Here is a 13,096-nt window from a genome sequence, read left to right as displayed (position 1 = left end):
ATATTTTAACTGACATTTCAATTCTTTCAATTCAATCAGTATCATTCTATACGGAATTCTAAAATGAAACCAGTACCTGGCATCACATCAAGACTGATATCACCCTCCCTGATATAAGACAAACCTGAAATCTCATCTGAAAAACTATAGTAACTCTCCTGCTACTGATAAATCAGTCCCTGATAGGCTCAACTTCAGTAATCAACCGCATAAATACGGAATTATTCCATTCTTTTCGATAATCATCGAATCATACATGATACGGATATCAAGGAATTCAAACTCGAGAATCCTTACCGTATATCATTCGTTCATCGGCCATTTCAGGTCCGAATCTTACCATCTCATGGCAAGAATCTACAATAACTCTGTACTTGTTCGATATATCAATATCAATCATGCAGTCATAATCAGACAACACAAGTACCACACAGTCTATCTCAATTCCATTCTTATCTTACTGCAGTATACTGTCTGTCACAGAATTTCACTGATGTCAAACTCTCTCCCCAAACGATACAAAGATCAATACTACAGTAATACAGACCCAACAGGTACAACATATATCAATGCAACTCAGTCAAAGATAATTTTAAGGAATGCATTAGTATATATATCAATACATATGCAACATAATCATAAAAGAACAGTACCTGTCACTATGTCATCGCGTGTATCCTGAGTCTGTTCCTCGATTACTACCACCAGATAATTCTGCTCCTTGAAATCTTCGGGAACCTTTCTGTGGACAGACTCTAGCAAAGTGTCCCTGCTGTTTACATATATTGCACCTACCAGTCACTCCCTAGCACTGCTCCATGGGATGTCTCCCTCCGCAAGTCCTACAATAAACTCCAGTATAACTCGGGCTAGAACCACTGGAGCTAGATGAACCACTCGGTCCGCTTCCCAACTTCTTAAACTGTTTCTTTCGAGCTTTCAATTGTTCTTGCTTTCCACCACTGCAGCTGCCAATCTCGATTCGGGAAGGCAGTTGCTGTGGTCTCGATGTTGGACGAACATACGAAGCTCCTTTTTGTCCCATCAGAACTGTTTCTGCTCTTTTGGCTCTGTTCAGGGTATCAGCAAAGTTAGTCAGTTGTTTCACATTTACCAATGTACGTATCTCCGGATTCAATCCTTGGATAAACTGACCTGATATAGCTTCATCATTCCTAGCCACGTGAGGGGCAAAACGTAGCAAGGTAAAGAACTAGGCCAAATACTCATCAATATTTAACTGACCCTGTCTCAAATTTGCAAACTCTGCACTTTTATCCTGTCTATATGATGCGGGAAGAATCGTTGATAAAATTCAATTTTAAAAATTTTCCACGGAATCACTGAACTACGCTATTCTAGGGCTTCTTTGGTTACCATCCACCAACTCCGTGCAATTTCTCGTAACTGGTGTCCGATCAGTTTAATTCTACAATCATCTGTGAAACCAAGAAATTCAAATAACATTTCTATATCCTCTAGCCAATTCTCACACTCCGCTGGCGTCTCATTACCCTTCAGAATCGGCGTTTGAAACGACTGAAACCTCTTCATCTGTGTTTCCATCAGAGTTTGTGACACATCCATCTGATCAGGCGAAGTACTATCTCGTTACGGAATTCTTCTAGGGGGTATATCTGATTACCACAAGAATTAGTATCACATGAGATAAATCAATCTCAGTCCCTTTCTGATCAGTTTACCTTCTGATCAAGAATTGGTTCTGATTCGTTTTCAAATCAGACATATTACCAAATCAACTCAGATATTCATGTAACATGTAGTGACAAGCAGTAAATCATACTTAACATGCTAGCATACACAATGTAATTCCACATTATAAGTAATCACATGCAAGGAAAGAAACTCATTCTACCCCGCTCACAAACTGCTATCTCAGTCTAAAGGATCTATCGCTCTGATATCACCTGTTGTGGGGACCCGGACGCTAATTCATTCCTTAATCATTCTTAGGAATCATTTAATAAATATAATAAACAGGATCTAAATTTTTTTTTAAATACAAAGCGGAAACGTAACGTAATTTACTTCAAATTACATATTAAACATTAACATACAAATCTTGTGATATCTACAAGAATTCAACTAGGTTCAACTATATATCGGTGCTGAATCCTAAATTGCTTCGAAGCCCGGATCTCCACGCTATCTAGTCCAGCCTCGTTCTCTTTTTGACCCTGGTCCTATCCCACCAGTTGCCATGCACACATACAAACAAGACAACGGCCGGATAACTCTGGTGAGAATTATATTCTCAGTATAAATCATGTATACATGCAATCATAAAATCGATATTAAAGCATATAACAGATATTTCTAACATGTATCCAAATTAGAAACATAAATCAATATCAAGAATAACTCCTATTCTAAACCTGTACCATCATCAGGAATATAAATCGATATGTACCATATTCAGGAACATAATCAACATAAATCAATATAACTGTCAATTAGACTCATGACTCCACATTTTAGACTAGACTCAATCCTAGCCTAGGGATCCCGGTTTCCAGATGTGGGTATTTCTATATCGACCAACATAATAGAAAAGACTCCAATTCTATCCACGTCGATATAACCAAACATCCAGTGTCCTGACCTAACCGTCATGGACTGTGGCCCTATCGCCAATATCCTATCTTGTGACATCGTGCAATGTGCACGTGGCGATCCCACCACTATCTGTCACATCTGTCCCAAGATTCCTATACTATCTTGTGACATCGTGCAATGTGCCCGTGGCGATCCCACCACTATCAGGCACTTCTGTCACAAGATTACTCGTCGAGACTCGTCTAACACATGCTCTCTATAAATCCATAGAACAAGCATATCAAATCAAGTCAATGCAAATAATAGCAAATAGTATGTGATTTAGGGAAACTCAAGTCCAAACCTCACTCGAGTTGTGGCGATCCCAACTCAACATTAATTTATACCTTTTATCTTCTCGGTCTGACGAAGATGAAGTCCCGAATTCAACTCTGTCCATATCCAATCTGATAATGACAATCCAATAGATACAATATCAGTATATAACTCAGTTCAAAACCTGTTCTGATCAGTAGTCAAATCAAAACATAATCTGATCAATGCCAATCGACATATGGTACCACAATACAATCTCAACCAATACCGAATCTGATCAACATCAATTTACGGATGTTTCGACGGCATAATAATATAATCTCGATAACCCCTTCAATTTCAACATCACAGATATAGTTCCAGAACTCATAATCAATATCGGTACAAATAATAATCTCAACGATAATACAAATCTGATATTGATTCTTAATCAAATCGACTCCGAAAATCATAACAATTTCATACGGTATCTGTTCTTCGATCCGGTTTCGATTATACAATGTCTGATGTCGCAAGAACACTATATATGAATCCTATTCAAATCTAACAATGCCATAATTTCAAAGCATATCAAAACGTAACAAAACTTACGTCCAATTGTAGCTTGTGTCGATAGGAACACAGTACTGAAGTCGGATTTAAATTCTAACGGACGGATCTTTCACAATCACCAATCTAAAAAGCGTAAGGATTTTTCTCTCCAAAGCTTCGACCCTTTTCCGAATTTGTGAGAGGAAGACGTGCAATTCTTATATATATATATATATATATATCTCGCACATAACAAGAACAAGTGGCTCACTTTCCTTCTGCATGCCGCGCGCATATGCGCGGCCTCATATGCGCGCCAAAGGCCCGCGCATATGCGCCGGAAGTTCTATCCGGAAATCAGCTGCTGGACTGCTCGCGCATATGCGCGCCCATACGTCGCGCATATGTGCGAGACCTTCTGTCTCGTGCATTCCACCACCCGCACATATGCGCGCCTTCTGCCGCGCATGTGCGCTGAACTCTCTGGAGTTCTTAATTGTGCTACCTATCACCTCGCGCATATGCGCCGGGTCTTCTGGCCAAATTGCGCATAACTCGCGCTTTAAGTCGCGCATGTTCGCGAATGACACCTCCCTCGCACATATTTTGCGGCTTTCCCGGTCTAATCTATACCGTCCATATTTACCTTAATTAACCCAGAAATCATCTCAAATTAATCTCAGATTACAGTAATTAAAATCTCGGGCATTACATTTCTCCCCCCCTAAGATACGATTTCGTCCCTGAAATCAAAGGTAAGCAAATCAGATAAAGAAGAAATGTATAATAGAATCAGTCATAACTCCCTTCAGTGTAATGAATCTGAACATCGCTACCTCATATCAGACTTAGTCTTCAAGGTAGCCTCTTCGATGCCCTGATAATTGTACTGTATTTCCAACAGCTGAATAGCCTTCATTCTGAATTTTCATTCTTTCACGCATCTCTGCTTTCAATTTGATGAAGAATTCAAGAAGTATAATATCGTCATACTACTTAAGTTCATTCTGAAAAAATTAATTGCAGATACTGGCTATACAACATCCGTATATATACCAATCAATAGCTCCTAACAACTCAATCTCAGCCTCAATACCAACAGTCATCGCCTGACGTTGGCCTATTTCATACCAATTTCCCAGCTATCTTCATTTGCTTCTTAATCAGTTTCATTTTCTTTATTAGATCTCTGATCCTATCAAATCTAATCTCAGGCATCACTGCAATATCATCCCATACGAAGGAAATCCGCAGTTCTCACTGTACAATACCTCAACTAAAGCTATTTCGATATTCATCTAATAGCTATTATTGTACAATAATTCATAAAGTGACAAGATCTCAGGTCACTAGTGCTAAAATCCAGCACTACAGTTCCTGGATATCCTCCAGTATCTAGATAGTTCGCTCCGAATATCTGTCAATCTATAAACCATAGATGAAAAGTCATGCTATACATTCTGTTAAAGGTACGAAATCAACCAAAAATCACGGTATGATATAATCAACTCTGGCATTCAATATAATCTGACCCCTTTTCTGACATACCTCTAAGTCATCTAGTCATATCTGTACGTCATCCTGTACAATATAACATATATAGATTTGAACAATCGTTTAATCATAACCACATTCTGGTACATTCTTGGCAAGATTTCGGTAAATCTATCACCCGATCCATAGAATTGTACTCATATTTCCATTCAGGAATCGATAATCTATATAACCAATCTCCTGGTTTCTATCTTCATGTCTTCATCTGTCAGCGATTTAGACATTTCAATACAAATTCTGACATAACTGATTTCATTTGTTTACATCAAAAATGTTCGTTCGAATTATCGCACCTTACCTGTTACCAGAATAATACTAAATCTACTACTGTGTGCATCTGACAATACCTGTCATTTCAAATTCGAAATATCTGACACAACCAAATCAGCTAATTATATAAAATAAAACTTTACCTACCAGTTATTTTGATTGCCACACTATTCTGATTATCGAAATCAAGTTTCTGAACAGTCTGATCAAACTTCTGAGCTGCTGAAATTTTCAAAATCAGCTCTGCATCGGCTTGAACTGTATATTATCTCAACGGTTCATAATAATCGGTATCAAATACGGATTCAGAATAACCACAATATCGGATCGGATTCAAAACACCAATCATTTAAACTGATTTAGTAAATTCATAAAACGCAATTTTTGACATTTCTGAAGTCCTGCCATTTTCAATGTCATCTTCAACCACTGATCACGATCTCAACTGTGCTACAATCAATCAGTATACTATCTTCAGATATCACAGACTCTGAATACAATCTGTTGTAATTAAGATTCATATCCGAACCATTCTGTACACAACAATCTCAGTTCCCAGAATATTCAATACAAATTTCAACTGCTCGATTCAATTCAATCATACGCTGCGAATATATCACAATATCATAGATAAAACGAGCAAAAATTCATCAGAACACTTCTGACCACAAGATTTATCAACTCATACACAGAACTGAAGTATTTCCCAGAGAAACACATAATCGGATGTAACTCTAACTCTCAGGCAGTAAATATTTTAACTGACATTTCAATTCTTTCAATTCAATCAGTATCATTCTATACGGAATTCTAAAATGAAACCAGTACCTGGCATCACATCAAGACTGATATCACCCTCCCTGATATAAGACAAACCTGAAATCTCATCTGAAAAACTATAGTAACTCTCCTGCTACTGATAAATCAGTCCCTGATAGGCTCAACTTCAGTAATCAACCGCATAAATACGGAATTATTCCATTCTTTTCGATAATCATCGAATCATACATGATACGGATATCAAGGAATTCAAACTCGAGAATCCTTACCGTATATCATTCGTTCATCGGCCATTTCAGGTCCGAATCTTACCATCTCCTGGCAAGAATCTACAATAACTCTGTACTTGTTCGATATATCAATATCAATCATGCAGTCATAATCAGACAACACAAGTACCACACAGTCTATCTCAATTCCATTCTTATCTTACTGCAGTATACTGTCTGTCACAGAATTTCACTGATGTCAAACTCTCTCCCCAAACGATACAAAGATCAATACTACAGTAATACAGACCCAACAGGTACAACATATATCAATGCAACTCAGTCAAAGATAATTTTAAGGAATGCATTAGTATATATATCAATACATATGCAACATAATCATAAAAGAACAGTACCTTTCACTATGTCATCGCGTGTATCCTGAGTCTGTTCCTCGATTACTACCACCATATGATTATGCTCCTTGAAATCTTCGGGAACCTTTCTGTGGACAAACTCTAGCAAAGTGTCCCTGCTGTTTACATATATTGCACCTACCAGTCACTCCCTAGCACTGCTCCATGGGATGTCTCCCTCCGCAAGTCCTACAATAAACTCCAGTATAACTCGGGCTAGAACCACTGGAGCTAGATGAACCACTCGGTCCGCTTCCAACCTTCTTAAACTGTTTCTTTCGAGCTTTCAATTGTTCTTGCTTTCCACCACTGCAGCTGCCAATCTCGATTCGGGAAGGCAGTTGCTGTGGTCTCGATGTTGGACGAACATACGAAGCTCCTTTTTGTCCCATCAGAACTGTTTCTGCTCTTTTGGCTCTGTTCAGGGTATCAGCAAAGTTAGTCAGTTGTTTCACATTTACCAATGTACGTATCTCCGGATTCAATCCTTGGATAAACTGACCTGATATAGCTTCATCATTCCTAGCCACGTGAGGGGCAAAACGTAGCAAGGTAAAGAACTAGGCCAAATACTCATCAATATTTAACTGACCCTGTCTCAAATTTGCAAACTCTGCACTTTTATCCTGTCTATATGATGCGGGAAGAATCGTTGATAAAATTCAATTTTAAAAATTTTCCACGGAATCACTGAACTACGCTATTCTAGGGCTTCTTTGGTTACCATCCACCAACTCCGTGCAATTTCTCGTAACTGGTGTCCGATCAGTTTAATTCTACAATCATCTGTGAAACCAAGAAATTCAAATAACATTTCTATATCCTCTAGCCAATTCTCACACTCCGCTGGCGTCTCATTACCCTTCAGAATCGGCGTTTGAAACGACTGAAACCTCTTCATCTGTGTTTCCATCAGAGTTTGTGACACATCCATCTGATCAGGCGAAGTACTATCTCGTTACGGAATTCTTCTAGGGGGTATATCTGATTACCACAAGAATTAGTATCACATGAGATAAATCAATCTCAGTCCCTTTCTGATCAGTTTACCTTCTGATCAAGAATTGGTTCTGATTCGTTTTCAAATCAGACATATTACCAAATCAACTCAGATATTCATGTAACATGTAGTGACAAGCAGTAAATCATACTTAACATGCTAGCATACACAATGTAATTCCACATTATAAGTAATCACATGCAAGGAAAGAAACTCATTCTACCCCGCTCACAAACTGCTATCTCAGTCTAAAGGATCTATCGCTCTGATATCACCTGTTGTGGGGACCCGGACGCTAATTCATTCCTTAATCATTCTTAGGAATCATTTAATAAATATAATAAACAGGATCTAAATTTTTTTTTAAATACAAAGCGGAAACGTAACGTAATTTACTTCAAATTACATATTAAACATTAACATACAAATCTTGTGATATCTACAAGAATTCAACTAGGTTCAACTATATATCGGTGCTGAATCCTAAATTGCTTCGAAGCCCGGATCTCCACGCTATCTAGTCCAGCCTCGTTCTCTTTTTGACCCTGGTCCTATCCCACCAGTTGCCATGCACACATACAAACAAGACAACGGCCGGATAACTCTGGTGAGAATTATATTCTCAGTATAAATCATGTATACATGCAATCATAAAATCGATATTAAAGCATATAACAGATATTTCTAACATGTATCCAAATTAGAAACATAAATCAATATCAAGAATAACTCCTATTCTAAACCTGTACCATCATCAGGAATATAAATCGATATGTACCATATTCAGGAACATAATCAACATAAATCAATATAACTGTCAATTAGACTCATGACTCCACATTTTAGACTAGACTCAATCCTAGCCTAGGGATCCCGGTTTCCAGATGTGGGTATTTCTATATCGACCAACATAATAGAAAAGACTCCAATTCTATCCACGTCGATATAACCAAACATCCAGTGTCCTGACCTAACCGTCATGGACTGTGGCCCTATCGCCAATATCCTATCTTGTGACATCGTGCAATGTGCACGTGGCGATCCCACCACTATCTGTCACATCTGTCCCAAGATTCCTATACTATCTTGTGACATCGTGCAATGTGCCCGTGGCGATCCCACCACTATCAGGCACTTCTGTCACAAGATTACTCGTCGAGACTCGTCTAACACATGCTCTCTATAAATCCATAGAACAAGCATATCAAATCAAGTCAATGCAAATAATAGCAAATAGTATGTGATTTAGGGAAACTCAAGTCCAAACCTCACTCGAGTTGTGGCGATCCCAACTCAACATTAATTTATACCTTTTATCTTCTCGGTCTGACGAAGATGAAGTCCCGAATTCAACTCTGTCCATATCCAATCTGATAATGACAATCCAATAGATACAATATCAGTATATAACTCAGTTCAAAACCTGTTCTGATCAGTAGTCAAATCAAAACATAATCTGATCAATGCCAATCGACATATGGTACCACAATACAATCTCAACCAATACCGAATCTGATCAACATCAATTTACGGATGTTTCGACGGCATAATAATATAATCTCGATAACCCCTTCAATTTCAACATCACAGATATAGTTCCAGAACTCATAATCAATATCGGTACAAATAATAATCTCAACGATAATACAAATCTGATATTGATTCTTAATCAAATCGACTCCGAAAATCATAACAATTTCATACGGTATCTGTTCTTCGATCCGGTTTCGATTATACAATGTCTGATGTCGCAAGAACACTATATATGAATCCTATTCAAATCTAACAATGCCATAATTTCAAAGCATATCAAAACGTAACAAAACTTACGTCCAATTGTAGCTTGTGTCGATAGGAACACAGTACTGAAGTCGGATTTAAATTCTAACGGACGGATCTTTCACAATCACCAATCTAAAAAGCGTAAGGATTTTTCTCTCCAAAGCTTCGACCCTTTTCCGAATTTGTGAGAGGAAGACGTGCAATTCTTATATATATATATATATATATATATCTCGCACATAACAAGAACAAGTGGCTCACTTTCCTTCTGCATGCCGCGCGCATATGCGCGGCCTCATATGCGCGCCAAAGGCCCGCGCATATGCGCCGGAAGTTCTATCCGGAAATCAGCTGCTGGACTGCTCGCGCATATGCGCGCCCATACGTCGCGCATATGTGCGAGACCTTCTGTCTCGTGCATTCCACCACCCGCACATATGCGCGCCTTCTGCCGCGCATGTGCGCTGAACTCTCTGGAGTTCTTAATTGTGCTACCTATCACCTCGCGCATATGCGCCGGGTCTTCTGGCCAAATTGCGCATAACTCGCGCTTTAAGTCGCGCATGTTCGCGAATGACACCTCCCTCGCACATATTTTGCGGCTTTCCCGGTCTAATCTATACCGTCCATATTTACCTTAATTAACCCAGAAATCATCTCAAATTAATCTCAGATTACAGTAATTAAAATCTCGGGCATTACATTTCTCCCCCCCTAAGATACGATTTCGTCCCTGAAATCAAAGGTAAGCAAATCAGATAAAGAAGAAATGTATAATAGAATCAGTCATAACTCCCTTCAGTGTAATGAATCTGAACATCGCTACCTCATATCAGACTTAGTCTTCAAGGTAGCCTCTTCGATGCCCTGATAATTGTACTGTATTTCCAACAGCTGAATAGCCTTCATTCTGAATTTTCATTCTTTCACGCATCTCTGCTTTCAATTTGATGAAGAATTCAAGAAGTATAATATCGTCATACTACTTAAGTTCATTCTGAAAAAATTAATTGCAGATACTGGCTATACAACATCCGTATATATACCAATCAATAGCTCCTAACAACTCAATCTCAGCCTCAATACCAATAGTCATCGCCTGACGTTGGCCTATTTCATACCAATTTCCCAGCTATCTTCATTTGCTTCTTAATCAGTTTCATTTTCTTTATTAGATCTCTGATCCTATCAAATCTAATCTCAGGCATCACTGCAATATCATCCCATACGAAGGAAATCCGCAGTTCTCACTGTACAATACCTCAACTAAAGTTATTTCGATATTCATCTAATAGCTATTATTGTACAATAATTCATAAAGTGACAAGATCTCAGGTCACTAGTGCTAAAATCCAGCACTACAGTTCCTGGATATCCTCCAGTATCTAGATAGTTCGCTCCGAATATCTGTCAATCTATAAACCATAGATGAAAAGTCATGCTATACATTTTGTTAAAGGTACGAAATCAACCAAAAATCACGGTATGATATAATCAACTCTGGCATTCAATATAATCTGACCCCTTTTCTGACATACCTCTCAGTTACTAGTCATATCTGTACGTCATCATGTACAATATAACATATATAGATTTGAACAATCGTTTAATCATAACCACATTCTGGTACATTCTTGGCAAGATTTCGGTAAATCTATCACCCGATCCATAGAATTGTACTCATATTTCCATTCAGGAATCGATAATCTGTATAACCAATCTCCTGGTTTCTATCTTCCTGTCTTCATCTGTCAGCGATTTAGACATTTCAATACAAATTCTGACATAACTGATTTCATTTGTTTACATCAAAAATGTTCGTTCGAATTATCGCACCTTACCTGTTACAAGAATAATACTAAATCTACTACTGTGTGCATCTGACAATACCTGTCATTTCAAATTCGAAATATCTGACACAACCAAATCAGCTAATTATATAAAATAAAACATTACCTACCAGTTATTTTGATTGCCACACTATTCTGATTATCGAAATCAAGTTTCTGAACAGTCTGATCAAACTTCTGAGCTGCTGAAATTTTCAAAATCAGCTCTGCATCGGCTTGAACTGTATATTATCTCAACGGTTCATAATAATCGGTATCAAATACGGATTCAGAATAACCACAATATCGGATCGGATTCAAAACACCAATCATTTAAACTGATTTAGTAAATTCATAAAACGCAATTTTTGACATTTCTGAAGTCCTGCCATTTTCAATGTCATCTTCAACCACTGATCACGATCTCAACTGTGCTACAATCAATCAGTATACTATCTTCAGATATCACAGACTCTGAATACAATCTGTTGTTATTAAGATTCATATCCGAACCATTCTGTACACAACAATCTCAGTTCCCAGAATATTCAATACAAATTTCAACTGCTCGATTCAATTCAATCATACGCTGCGAATATATCACAATATCATAGATAAAACGAGCAAAAATTCATCAGAACACTTCTGACCACAAGATTTATCAACTCATACACAGAACTGAAGTATTTCCCAGAGAAACACATAATCGGATGTAACTCTAACTCTCAGGCAGTAAATATTTTAACTGACATTTCAATTCTTTCAATTCAATCAGTATCATTCTATACGGAATTCTAAAATGAAACCAGTACCTGGCATCACATCAAGGCTGATATCACCCTCCCTGATATAAGACAAACCTGAAATCTCATCTGAAAAACTATAGTAACTCTCCTGCTACTGATAAATCAGTCCCTGATAGGCTCAACTTCAGTAATCAACCGCATAAATACGGAATTATTCCATTCTTTTCGATAATCATCGAATCATACATGATACGGATATCAAGGAATTCAAACTCGAGAATCCTTACCGTATATCATTCGTTCATCGGCCATTTCAGGTCCGAATCTTACCATCTCCTGGCAAGAATCTACAACAACTCTGTACTTGTTCGATATATCAATATCAATCATGCAGTCATAATCAGACAACACAAGTACCACACAGTCTATCTCAATTCCATTCTTATCTTACTGCAGTATACTGTCTGTCACAGAATTTCACTGATGTCAAACTCTCTCCCCAAACGATACAAAGATCAATACTACAGTAATACAGACCCAACAGGTACAACATATATCAATGCAACTCAGTCAAAGATAATTTTAAGGAATGCATTAGTATATATATCAATACATATGCAACATAATCATAAAAGAACAGTACCTTTCACTATGTCATCGCGTGTATCCTGAGTCTGTTCCTCGATTACTACCACCATATGATTATGCTCCTTGAAATCTTCGGGAACCTTTCTGTGGACAAACTCTAGCAAAGTGTCCCTGCTGTTTACATATATTGCACCTACCAGTCACTCCCTAGCACTGCTCCATGGGATGTCTCCCTCCGCAAGTCCTACAATAAACTCCAGTATAACTCGGGCTAGAACCACTGGAGCTAGATGAACCACTCGGTCCGCTTCCCAACTTCTTAAACTGTTTCTTTCGAGCTTTCAATTGTTCTTGCTTTCCACCACTGCTGCTGCCAATCTCGATTCGGGAAGGCAGTTGCTGTGGTCTCGATGTTGGAAGAACATACGAAGCTCCTTTTTGCCCCATCAGAACTGTTTCTGCTCTTTTGGCTCTGTTCAGGGTATCAGCAAAGTTAGTC

Source organism: Primulina tabacum, chromosome 14 (genome assembly GCF_025594145.1).
Source record: "Primulina tabacum isolate GXHZ01 chromosome 14, ASM2559414v2, whole genome shotgun sequence".
NCBI lineage: Eukaryota > Viridiplantae > Streptophyta > Magnoliopsida > Lamiales > Gesneriaceae > Primulina > Primulina tabacum.
Note: the sequence above shows the minus strand (reverse complement) of the source record.